Source organism: Saimiri boliviensis, chromosome 14, assembly GCF_048565385.1.
Source record: "Saimiri boliviensis isolate mSaiBol1 chromosome 14, mSaiBol1.pri, whole genome shotgun sequence".
NCBI lineage: Eukaryota > Metazoa > Chordata > Mammalia > Primates > Cebidae > Saimiri > Saimiri boliviensis.
The window spans coordinates 91028588-91041689 of record NC_133462.1 but is presented as its reverse complement, the minus strand read 5'-3'; the positions used below and the strand labels follow the sequence as shown (position 1 = coordinate 91041689).

Genomic DNA, 13102 nt, shown 5'->3' with positions numbered 1-13102 from the left:
GCAAATTATGTAGCTGGTCCAGGTGACCATATTTCATTTTTGCCCCAATTCTGTCTTAGAAATTGTGTAATTTGTTGTTAACATGACTTTTAGAATACACAATTTGTCCTCATTATCCATGGGTTCCGTAATTGTGACTTTGCCCACTTGCTGAATTTAGGTAACCCCCCAATCCACACTCGTGGCCCTTTCATGATCAATCGCAGAGGTGTACAGAGTGGAGAAAAACCTGATGCACCCCGTGCACAGCTTCTCAGGTGAGGTCAGGCAAGGGGACGCTCTGCCTGCTTGTCTTCATTTTCAACTTGCAAACAAGTGTCCTCTTCATGGTACATTTAGGGACACAGGTTTTGCGCCTTAGTGCTTTTTGGTGATGCTATTGCTGTTGAAAATGGCCCCCAGGGTCGTGCTGCAGTGCACCCAGCGTCCGTAAGCGCCAGAAGTCTGCGATGTGCCTTACGGACTTACGGAGAAGGTGCATTTCTAGGTAGGCTTTGTTCACCCGTGAGTTATGACGCTGTTGGCCATGAGCTCAGTGTTAATGACTGTGTTAAATATCACGTCTGTGAACAGACACACACATGAAGACAAGGTCTGTATTGATCAATGGACAAAAATGTCGTGACCAGATGCTCACAGGAACCTGACCCCGTGTCTCCTCTAGGAAGAACGGTTCAGTATTCACTGAATTCAGTGTTCACAGAGACTTCATAGAACATTACTACCACAAATAACAGGCATCACCTCTAACTCCCTTAAGGTTGATGACCCATTTTATTTATTTTCTCTCCTTCCCATCATCAGCTTTGCCCTCTTCTACGTGCCTAGGAGAGTGCTATGAATATACTGGTATTCAGAAATGTTAGCTGAATTAAGTATCGATTCTGTCTTTGAGGAAATATCAACAGTTGCTTGTTGATTCTGAGACTTTATGGCTTGTTTCATACTACATCAAGCTCCCTTTGTGAGACTGTGGGTATGTGAACGGCTACTGTGCAAAACTTCTAGCTACTCTCATTTTTTTCCTTGTGGAAATGAAACAGTATAGCAGGAAACAGTTATGGAATAAGGCACCTAAATTCTTTATAGTCCTAAGACAACATATTGAAGACCCAGACTTGAAATGTGTCCAGGAGTTCAGGAAAGAGTTGTCATAGAGTTCTAATGGGATACATAGCAAACGAAGGGGTCTGAATCTTGAGGAAACTTCTGGAGAGGGGAGAGCTCCAGCTCTGAGTTCCTCTTGAACAAACCATATATAAGGGTCACCTGGAATAAACGGCCTGGAAAGAAATGGCACCCACTACTTAGGAGAGAAGTTAAAGACTTGCAGAATAAATAGCCTACTTAGCCTCTATGCAAAGCAGATGGGATGATGGGATCCAGGCCGGGGGTGACCTAGCATCTGCAAAATGCAGAAACAGACTAAATGATTTTTCTCAGTGGTCACTAGGATGATGCTTGTGTCCATTCTGTCACAGGGGAGCCACAGGTGAGCGTATTTGCTTTTCTTTCTTTCTTTTTTTTTTTTTTCTTTAGAGCCAGTGTTTCACCATGTTGCCCAGGCTGGTCTCGAACTTCTGGGCTCACGCAATCCACCTGCCTCAGCTTCCCAAAGTGCTGGGATTACAAGCACGAGCCACCACACCCAGTTGGTGAGCCTATTTTCTAATTATGAAAAATGCCTCTTCTCTATTAGCCGAGTCCGAAACCTGCTGAGGTCTATCATGATCCCCTTTAGGAAGAAGAGAATTTGACTGGGTTATTTTATTCAAGGCAGTTGAGGAATGACAGTGTTGAAAGGAGTCAAAAGGAATGAGCACCTGGCACCTTGACACAACTGCTCCACCCACCCCACCTCCACGTTCGTGGTCCTGGCTGCCGGCTCTGCCCTCCTTCCATGGAGGCATTTCCATAGCTAGATAGGTTTCTACCAAAGTGGCCGTCTTCAAAAATGATCGGCACAGACTGTGAGGTAAACAAGTAAGGCTGAGCTAGACCTGCCCCTGAGAAAGACAAGGTTCAGATCTGAGAGACAACCCACTGACGAAACAGACAAAAAAGCATAGCAGGTAATAAAGAAGCTATGCACGCGTCCTGACAGCTGATGAATATAATCTGCTAGACAATGTGCCTTTTGAGAAGAGAAATTAAAAGAGCCTCACCACCCTCAATGACGTGTCTCTTTGGGTTTGGCTGGTAAAAAGCAATAAGCTTATGTGAATTGAAAGGCAGGCAGGAAAGAGGAGGCTTCGGCTGAAGGAGCAGCAGTCCATAAAGAACTGGCAGGAGGGAGGAGCAGGTAACACGTGCGGGTCCAGAAATAGTGCACTTGGGTTAGAGGGGAGAGTGTGAAGTTGAACGTGGGATGGGAGGCGCGAATCAAACCTCAATTACTCCGTTGAGCTAGATGATAAAAGCCCCATGGATTCAAGGTAAAGGGCTATGTTCTCCAGCAGAAGTGGGGATTTCCCACAAATCTTCCAGGAGGAGAAGGATGTACTTAGAACTGCAATTAGAACGAAATGACAGCGACGGTGGTACATAGATGACTGAGGAGAGATGAGAACAGGCAGAGAGCCTGGTCAGGAGACTCGGCAGGGAAGGAGGCGCTGGGAACCCATGAGCGTGATAAGGAGAAGGCTGGGTCTGTGGTCGCGGAGACTGGGTGATGGAGGAACGGGGGAGAGGCGCAGGGAGAAGGGATTTGGAGACGGGCTTCTGCGCCGCAGTGACTGGGAAGCAGAGGTGTTGGCGAGTGAGGTAGAGGGAACATTTTGGCATGTGGTGTTTGAAGATGCTGGAAGCAATTGAAAGTTGGCAGAGTCTGGATATGACTTCATCTGAATTGCATTTCAGATATTAACTCACCAACCGTGCAGACTTCGTTTCTTTGTTACCTACTAACATTTCTCAAAGAGAGGATGTCCAGGCCCTGATTTCTCAGACCTGGGGTCATCTAGGCAGGGTTTAGCCTGGTTCTGATATACTCGTATGTTTACCCCCAAAGATTCTGAGTGGAGGTTGTAACATCTTTGGACTTCAGGCTACTTTAGGAAATAGTAAAATCCGTATCTTACTCTTTCTGCCACCACCCTCCCCCTATCTTACCCTTCCAATTAAACACACACTCACACACATACACACACACACACACACACACAGAGAGAGAGAGAGAGAGAGAGAGAGAATGAGAGAGAGAGAGAGATAGACAGACAGAGAGAGAGAGTTGAGTTTCTGTTATTCAAAGCTCAGTGCTAGCAATGGTGAAGGATAGATACAGAGCTCAATAAGATACCATGCTTTCTTCAAAAGAGTGTACAATCTGGTGGGGACTCAATGGTTGGCTGGATTAAGCACTGTCCATGCACTGAACACTAAGCTAGGAGGCGTTGGAGGCCGAATGACCTCGTGGTCACGCACGGACAGCAGTGCTCTGGAGCCAGGTTGGCTGGACTCAGAGTTTCACTCTCCTGCTTATTCACTGTGAACATTGCAATCAAATGTCCTGGGGCCTCAGGTTTCCTACCTATAAAATGGGAGTCATAATGATTACTTTGTAGGATTTTATGAAGATCAACTAAGTTGATAAATATAACCGACCACCATGTGTGCCGAGAGCATGTATGAGTTCTTATTTATGAGTTATTTATGAACTCAGACATGTTCCTAGTACATAATAAGCGCTCTGTATATGTTAGCTGTTACCATCTTTGCTCCAGGTTGCCATGGAATGAAAGAACCGTGGTAGGGATCAAGGTAAGATCGGTGCTCACTCGGCAACATTGCGATACATACTTCTATGGGGTGGCGTGAACTAAAGAAGGACGCTATGAATCTCAGTCTGACCCATCATCTCAAAACTGGAGACGATTTTTAAATGGCCAATAATTAAATAATCAGCAATGATTAGAGCTGCTAATACAATTTCCTAATTTAAGCGTATCCCACAAAGAACCATTTAACACTATTTGATTGTGATAATGAATTAGATTGGCCAGGTAGTCTTCTTTTTGATTTTGTGAACTATCCCTGGAGATGTGGCTTATTGAAAAATTCATTTCTAATTTCCTGTGGCTGAAACCAGCTTGCTATAATTAATAAATAAGCTGATGGATTGTTAGAGACGTCAAGTTACAGTCAAGCAACTGATGGCTCTTGGTGAATTAACAAGTATATATACACACAGTCACATGAGGTCAGCTGGGAGGCTGCAAGGGTGGGCTCTGTGTTGCACAGAAATGAATCACAACACAGGAGCTGGCTGCTTGCTCTCCACCAAGCCAGCGTGGTCAAGTCCAGGCCAGGCTGGCTCTCCCTTGCGCTCCCCGTAGCACGTTTCCATTTTTTTTCTTGGAGATGCTTTTCAATCACCACCTTCAATTTGCCATCTGGTCGACCCCTAAGGACTAAGCTCGGATCAGGCTCCTGCTCAGGCTAGGGCAGGTAAGACATTTGCCTAGAGTGGCCCTAGAGCACATAATCCAAAGGGAAAATATCAGCCCTAGCCAACAATGAAAGCCAGAGGTCAGCACCGATAGAGTTGTATCAAGCACCAAGACAGAGAGACAAAAGTGAAACTGCAATGAAACATGAGAGGCAAAGCCGAAATCAGAAAGCTTTGAAGTGGCCCAAGAGAGCAAATGTGTATTCCAGGGAAAGTGGTCCTGACGTGCGGGAGGCTTCCAGGCCCCGTCTCACTGGGTACGAGCCTAGAGCTGGACAGGAGGGTAGCTACTTAGAGATGTGTCTTCTCTACACTAAACAGTAAGCCTTTCAAAAGGCTTGACGTACCTCTTGTCATTTTTGTGTTCCCCATAGGGTCTGAGATACGGCAGACACTTAACAAATAATTGTTAAATGAATGAAGGAATGGTTGATATAGTTGAGAATGCTACTACCAGCAATACCATGACCTCAACCACTGAGGACACCTGTCACTTGCTGAACCTTCACTAAGTGCCCCACGTCATGCTAAGCACAAGACATGTATATATATTTTAATTTAATCCACACAAAAACCTTCTAAGGTGGATACTCTTCTCACCCATTTCATGAATGAGTACACTAAGGTTTAGAGAAGTCATCTCTTCCAAAATTGCATAAATAACAAGAGGCAGAAATAACAGATCTGCAAATGGTCATCTCAGTCCCTGAACTTGACGACTCCATTGTACCGTTTTGGAAGCCCAACCTTGTTTGAACCTGAATTGGATTCCCAAGGTTGTATAAGAGACTTTCTCGTTCTCTTCCACTTCCCACCCAAACTGAGGCCACGCCCTGTGTACTCTTCGGGCTCGTCTCCACTGCAACACTCAATGCCTTGCCAAATCATTGTCTGTTGAGATGAGCATCTTGACGGCAGGGGCTCCTGTTCGCTTCTCTTCTCCCATTGTGAGTAGCAAAATGCCTGGAATACCGTGAGTGCTGGAGGAAAGTCTGTGGGGCTGATTAATTATTGAACTCGGAGTAAGCAATGGTCATTTCGAGGACTGTCTTCTCTGGAGACTTTTTTGATTTTGTTCCGTGGATTCCCTCAGGTAAGGCCTGAATGATCTGAGAGATGAGATAACAGCCTGCTTCGGCGCCTCCCAGCAGCTGCCGTGGGGCTGGATTTATTGCCCTCTTGAGTGAAATGTTGGCCTTCAATTTCACTGAGCTGTCAAGAGCAGTGATTTTAGGTGTGGGGCTGTTGATTGTCCCACAAGCGAACTTTTTAAGTCACAAATACCACTCTGCGCTGAAGTGAAGGTTGGTTATGAGGTGTTAGCAGGACCTCTGGGCCACCAAGAGGAAGGGCTGGGGAAGCCAAGAGAAACACCCTGCTCCCAATTTTAAAATGAAATTAGTAAAATAAAACAAAACAGTAAAATAAAGGAAGCAATTTGAAACGACAAAAAATGTAAAGCGTCTCGTGAAAAGAAGGAGGGGGGTAATAGTTAACAGAGCAGGCTTCAGAATTAAACCAGCTGGTTTCAAATTCTGATTCCTCAGGATGCCTTCGTCATATAGGGCAAGTTCCTGACGGTGAGCCTCGGCTGTCTGAAAACCGCTCCAATTCTACAGCAAAGGCTCAGTCAAAGGTCATTCTTACTAACACAGTTAAATTTTATTCATTGACTCAATGATTATTGATTCAGCACCCACCCTATGCCAGGCACTATGCTTTACTCATTGGTATAGAATGGTGAGCAAGTACGTACAGGGTCTGTGCCCTCATAAAGCGTCATGGAAAATTGTAAAAATAGCCATAGGTTCAGTGGGTTTCCAGTCCGTACCATCCCACTTTGACGCGAAACTCAGCTACGCGACTGGCTTTGAGCAATGGTTGGTTAGCCGATACACCCAAGCAGAGGCTTGGGTAATGCTTGCACTCTGTCCTCCCTGGCCACTCATAGAACTCCCTGCTGCCACCATGATGTGAAGAAGCCCAGGGCAGCCTGCTGGATGGTGAGAGACACATGGCCTAATTGCCAGTGTTTCACTGGCCAGCAGCTACCACCTTCTAAAACGTGAGTGAGGCCGTCCTAGGGTCATTGCTGCCACATGACCCACCAGTTGACCAGAGACACTTTAGAGAACTCAGACGAAATCAACTGACTGGGCTTAGACCAGAAAAGCTACCCAGTCAGCTCACAGAACTGTGAGCTACATACATGGTGGTGGTTTTATAAAATTTAGTTTGGGGTCGTTTCTCAGGCAGCCAGAGCTAACTGATACAAGTGTATGGCCTACCACAGGGACCGATACACTGTTTCCGTATGGGACTGGGTAGTGAATATTCTGCTTTGCAGGCCATAAGATCTTTGTTGAAACTACTCAGCTCCGCAGTTGCAGCTCAGAAGGAGCCATAGCCAATACAGAAATGAGCCACTGCAGCTGGGTTTGGCCTCATGGCTGTTGTTTGCCAACCCGTGCTCTAGCACAAGAAACAGACATCACTCAAATAATCACAGAGAGAAATGTGTGCGTGTAAACTGCAATCTCATCTGTGCGGCCAAGGCTCCTCAGGCTGTTAGAAAGCATGATCAGAGAACCTGCCCCAGGCTGATAATTCAGTTACGGTGTCTTGCTTAGATCTCCCCAGAAGCAGACCCCGAGATAAGGATTTGAGGATGAGCAGGCTCATCTCAGGAGCAAGTTAGGAGGGTGGAGAAGTGAGACAAAGAAGAACACCCCTATCGGGTGAGTTAGCGAGCAGGTTACCTGCAGGCAAGGGCGGCTTAGTCCCGCGGGGCCTCCAGGAGGAGGCTGGGTTATATATTCTCCGACTCCCAGCCGTTGTTGTTGGAGGCTGATCCTGGAGGTGTCAACTCTCTGCCTTTCTGTTCTGCCCCCACGCACTCCTGCAGCCAGAGAAAGCACTCGGGCAGAGAGGAGCAGCTTGCAGTAAGAAGCCGAACTGGGAGTGAGGCGTGCCAAGGAGATGTGGGTGGGCAGCAGCAGCATCTGCCGCAGAAGGCTTCCCTGTGGGAGGAAGGTCTGAGTTGTGCTCTACAAGATGGGTAGGAGGTACAGGTGAGAGAAGCTGCGGCTGAAGGGTAGAGGTGGAGGAGGTCGCCTAGGAGGGAAGACACAGAGAGAAACGAATAGGAGTCTGGAGCTAAGCATTTGGGAAAATCCACAGGTAACACAGGCTGAGCCTGGAAGGAGGTTATACCCACCCCGAGGCCATAGTAACAAAGTACCTCCAACTCCATGACAGAAAACAACAGAACTTTATTCTCTCACCTTTCTGGAGGCCAGAAGTCAGCGATCAAGGTGCGGCAGGGATCTGCTGCTTCTGATGGCTCTAGGGGAGGGTCCTTCCTGGCCTCACTCTAGCTTCTGGTGGTTCCCAGCAATCTTTGGCATTCCTTGTCTTGTGGACACATCACTGCAATCTCTGCCTCTTCACCACATGGCTGTCTGCCCTCTGTGTGTGTCTGCGTCCAAATCTTCCTCTTCTTCTAAAGACACCAGTCATCAGATGAGGGTCCACCCTGATCCAACAGGACCTCCATTTATCCATTTAACTTCATTACATCTGCAAAGAGCCTGTTTCCAAAGAAGGTCGCATTAACAGGTGCCGGGAGTTAGGATGTGAATTTAGCTTTTGGAGGGGATCTAATTCACCCCGTAACAGAGACTGAGAAGGAGCAGCCACAGACGGGAGGAAAGTCAGGAGAGCGTGCTGTACTGGATGTCCCCAGGAAAGCAGCACTTCAAAGACAGAGCGAGCATCATGAATAAGATGAAGAGGCCAGGCGCAGCGGCTCACGCCTGTAATCCCAGCACTTTGGGATGGCCGAGGTGGGAAGATTGGTTGAGTGCAGGAGTTCGAGACCAGCCTGGGCAACATAGTGAAGACTTCATCTCTATAAAAAATAGAAAATTTAGCCTAGCATGGCCACACACACCTGGAGTCCCAGCTGCTCAGGAGGCTGAGCTGGGAGGATTGCTTGAGCCCAGGAACTCAAGGCTGCAGTGAGTCAGGATCACACCACTGCGCTCTAGCCTGTGTAACAGAGTAAGGCCCTGTCTCAAAACAAACAAATAACAACCAGGTGCAGTGGTTCACGCCTATAATCCCAGCACTTTGGGAGGCCGAGGCGGGTGGATCATGAGATCAGAGTTCAAGACCAGCCTGACCAACATGGTAAAACCCCATCTCTACTAAAAATACAAAAATTAGCCAGGCTTGGTGGCACATGCCTGTAATCACAGCTACTTGGGAGGCTGAGGCAGGAGAATCACTTGAACCCCCGGAGGCAGAGGTTGCAGTGAGCCGAGATCGTGCCACTGCACTCCAGCCTGTTGACAGAGTGTGACTCCGTCTCAAAACTAAAAAAAAAAACAAAAAACAAATAAATAAGATGAAGACAGGAAAGTGTTCACTGGATTTACAAACAGTGAGTTTTCAACTCCGTTGCTGGGCAGTGAAAGGGAGAAACTGAGGCAAAGGTTCATGGTGTTGAGGGAGGATATTTTTTAAGATGGTGGAGATTGAGCATATCAGTAGAAAGGATCCAGTTTTGAGGGGATGTTGAATACAGAGGCAGCAAGGGTAGCGCAGGGGCCTGTGACACATTAGACAGGAGAGGGCGGGCTCCTGGGGCCAGGCTTCTCTGTAAGGAAAGGAAGCAGCTGTGGGTGGGTGTAGGCTCCAGAATCCTCCCCTCTGCTTTACACCCCCATTCTTCCTGCCAGATACTCCCCATTGCCAGTCTGAGAATGAAAGCCACCTGGTAACAGCTACCAGCAGGGAGAGCTGTTGTTCCATATTTTCCTAGTATTTCCCTTTTGCGACCCTTTGCCAATGTTTATCAATAAATGTCTTTTGTGTCTACCCAGGGCCCTGCCTACTGAGAGCATGAAGCATAAGGCTGCGGGGCTTTGCAGGATACATGCATTATCCTGTTCATCTTGAGAACGTCCCCATAAGGAAGCCAAGACAGAATTATCTTCACTTTACACAAGAGGAAATGGAGACTCAAAGTAGTCAAGTGTTCTGGTTAAGATCACATAGATGTAAACTCACATTCTCAGATATTTTATTGGGGCTTTTTCCGAAAGAAAGAGAGAGAGAAAGAAAGAAGAAAGAAAGAGAAAGAAAAAGAAAGAAAGAGAAAGAAAGAAAGAAGGAAAGAAGGAAAGAAAGAAAAAGAAAGAAGGAGAAAGAGAGAAAGAAAGAGTTGTTTTTCTTAATTTAGTGTTATGAATTGTTTAGAAGTTATGTCAGAACAGGAATATTCCCATTTCCTGGCTTTCTGGAATTTCCAGGAGGGTCATTTTTTTCAAGGCTTTGCAAAGTAACAAGGAATTTGTATGGCCTTGATGTCCTAGAATTAATAAAGGGGTCTAGCGTCTTGGAAACTAGACTTGCCTTCCTTAGGAAGACCACACAACCACAGTCAGATGAAACCGAAGGAGCCGGATGAAATGGTACAGGAACTAATTCCCATCATCTGAGAGCGTTGTCTATATCCAGCAAACATTTACCAAGCTCCTATTTTGTGCCACGAATCGTGCTCAGGACTGAGGGGTAAAAATGAGTCTAAGGAATAGGCAGACACACATGTTTCCCATACCACGTGGTACAAGCCACCCTGGAGTCTAGGAACACACTCGTGTTTGGGGAATGATGATACTTGAAGGAAACTGATGGAATATGGAGTCTGAGAAGAGAGGGGAAGGAGAGAGATGAGGCCAGGAACGCAAGAATAACAGTGATAATAAAGAGTATTTATGTGGCATTTACAGTCCACAAAGCACTTTTTCATTTTTTTTTTTTTTTTCATCTAATCTTCACAACAGCCTTTTGAGAAGTAAACAGAAACGCAGTTTCCCCCCTGTGGGTATCTCTGGGAAATGAGTTCTCCCTAAGCAGCAATATATTCAAAATGCATCCCGTAAGAAATCTACCCATATTATACTACATATTCATTAGACTTGTCTTCCTGAATTGTATTTGACAGCTTTTGCCTAGTTTAGGGGTACTCCAATTTATCATGTTTAGCCCAAGCAGCGCTCCACGGACTGTCTTGTGCTGAAGGTCCCTAGTATCACCAGCTAAACTCTGAATGCCGTTGAAGTCTCAGCCCTGACTTCTCCCCATTCTGCTTCCTCAACCAAATGCACGTTATCTGCTCAGACACAGCTACGGTCCTTCCTGTTCTTTTGTTAACCAATCCCCGCCAACGTGGACACCAAGAATTGATAGCCTCAACTGGAAAACTCATTTAGACGAATTTCTAAGCAACTCTCCTGACCATGAACTTCCTTCTTAATGAAGTGATTTATACTCACCATTCATTCATCCATCCATTCATTCAATAAATTTATTGAATACCCACCATATGCAAGACACACCAATAGACCCTGTGAAGGACTCAAAAATAACAAGACATGCTCAAGGTATTTGGAGTCTAATGGGGCAGATAAGATGAGCATGCAGATAACTCACGGGTAAGTCAAAGTGATAAGTGAGGCCGGGCGCGGTGGTTTGCTCGTGTAGTCCCAGCATTTGGGGAGGCCGAGGCAGGAAGATCGCTTAATCTAGGAGTTTGAGACCAGCCCTGCCAACATACTGAAACCCCATTACTACAAAAAACAAACAAACAAACAAAAACCCCAGAAGTTAGCCGGGTGTGGTGGTGCACACGTGCAGTTCCGGCTACTCCAGAGGCCAATACGGGGGATCACTTCCACCCAGGAGTTCAAGGCTGCGGTGAGCTATGATGACGCCACTGCACTACGGTCTGGGTGACACAGTGAGACCCGTCTTAAAAAAGGAAAGGGAGTTAGGTTCATACATCCCTTTATTTCTTCAGCAATCATTTTGTAAGCACGAATTACGGGAGGGGAACTATGCCAGGTTCTGTCTAATACGCTGCCTTGAATCCTCAGGATGCGGAGATGGGGACTCTGAGCTCCGTTCTCCAGCTGGGGAAACTAAGGCTCTCCTTACTTCCTTCCAACAGGAGGAACTGCAGGGAGGACGCTTTTTGTTTGTTCTTTCTTTGTTTTATTTTGTTTGTTGTTCAAGTTTGAAGTTTGGAAAGAATTTTCATATTTAAATGGAGGAAGACTTAACATAAAGCTAATGCAGCTTAACCTTCAGGCTTCCCAGCTTACAAGGATCCATTTCAACATCCCAGGAAGGGCCACCGAACTGCATTCACAACTCTGTGTATTTCTGTAAGATTTGCCGAAGTGATATATTTTGGAATTCTTTTTCTTAAAGAGACCGTCCCAAATTATGTACACTTCGGGTCCCACAAAACCTGGATACGCCTTTAAAGATGAAATGAAGCACGAGCAGAAGAAGGGGAACGTGCTGAGCAGATGCAGAGAGTGACAGGGAGACAGGGTGGCACATGTGGGCAGGAATGCGGTGGCCCCAATGCACAGGAGCTAGTCGGAGCTCGGAAGGATGAGGAGGTGACGTTCCCAGCTCCAGGCCCAACCCCAGGCTCATCTGCATCTGCCCCTTCCTTTCCTCCTTTTGGCACCCAGGGTGGGAGCCCCTCGCCTGCAACTTCCCCTATGGATCCTCCCCTCTCCTTCCTGAATCTGGAGCTCCACCCGCTCTGGGTCCTCTGGCCCCTTCCTTGATCCCCCATTGAAAGAGAAGGGAGGGAGGGTGGGGCGGAGTGGGAGCCAGAACCTCTTTTGAGGATCGTTGCTCCCCAAACTCAGTCCTCTGTTTTCCCTCCATTGATCACGGCTGAAGTTCTTGACAGACACGGTCTTCACTTCCTGCTTCCACATTCTCACCTTGGACAACCTGTCGACTCAATCCAGATCCTCCCCACCCCAGCACCAACCCCTGGGACACTGCCCTTGTCAAGCCTCCTGACTCGGGACAACCCAGGACTGCTCTTCTGTCCTGATCTTACTTGGTGTCCTGCCTTGGGTTACCCACGCCCTGGGTTTTCCTCCTACCTCTGTGTCTCTTCCTTCTCAGTCTCTTTTGAAGGGTTTCCTTTGATGCTGGTGGCCCTTTGGCTTTTGTCTCAGCCTCTCTTTTTTTGTCAACCTCAATCAGAATGTCTCTGGTGTGCCTCGCAGGTACTGAGTCTTAGTATGTGCAAACCCGAGCTCACTCTCTCATGCTTCCCCGCCCTCAAACCGACCTGAGACCTGCTTGTCCTGCGCTGTCATCGCGGAAAACAGCACCACCACCTGTGCGCGTACCCAAGCCAGAGACCTGTGACGTGGGTGTGTCACCTCCTTCTCCCTCGTCCTTTACATCAGATAATGCCAAGACCTGTTCCCTCAGCACCTCAATATCTCTCAGCCTCTGTCAACCTTTTTTTTTTTTTTTTTTTTTTTTTTTTTTGCAACGGAGTCTCGCTCTGTCACTCAGGCTGGAGGGCAGTGGCGTTCTCAGCTCACTGCAACTTCCGCCTCTTGGGTTGGCGTGATTCTCCTGCCTTGGCCTCCCAAGTAGCTGGGGCTACAGGTGCGTGCCACCATGTTCAGCTAATTGTTTGTTTGTTTGTTTTCTGTATTTTTTTAGTAGAACAGGGTTTCACTGTGTTAGCCAGGATGATCTCGGTCTCCTGACCTCTTGGTCCACCTGCCTCAGCCTCCCAAAGTGCTGGGATTACAGGCATGA

At 47.1% G+C, this 13102-nt stretch overlaps 1 long non-coding RNA gene across 1 annotated transcript; it reads left to right on the top strand.

Annotated features, from left to right (window-relative positions):
* The first annotated feature begins 2240 nt into the window (after positions 1–2240).
* On the top strand, positions 2241–9661 carry LOC141581099 (uncharacterized). The gene is made up of 2 exons (XR_012513615.1): positions 2241–2302; positions 9334–9661. It is a non-coding gene; the product is annotated as an uncharacterized LOC141581099 (long non-coding RNA).
* The last annotated feature ends 3441 nt before the right edge of the window (positions 9662–13102 follow it).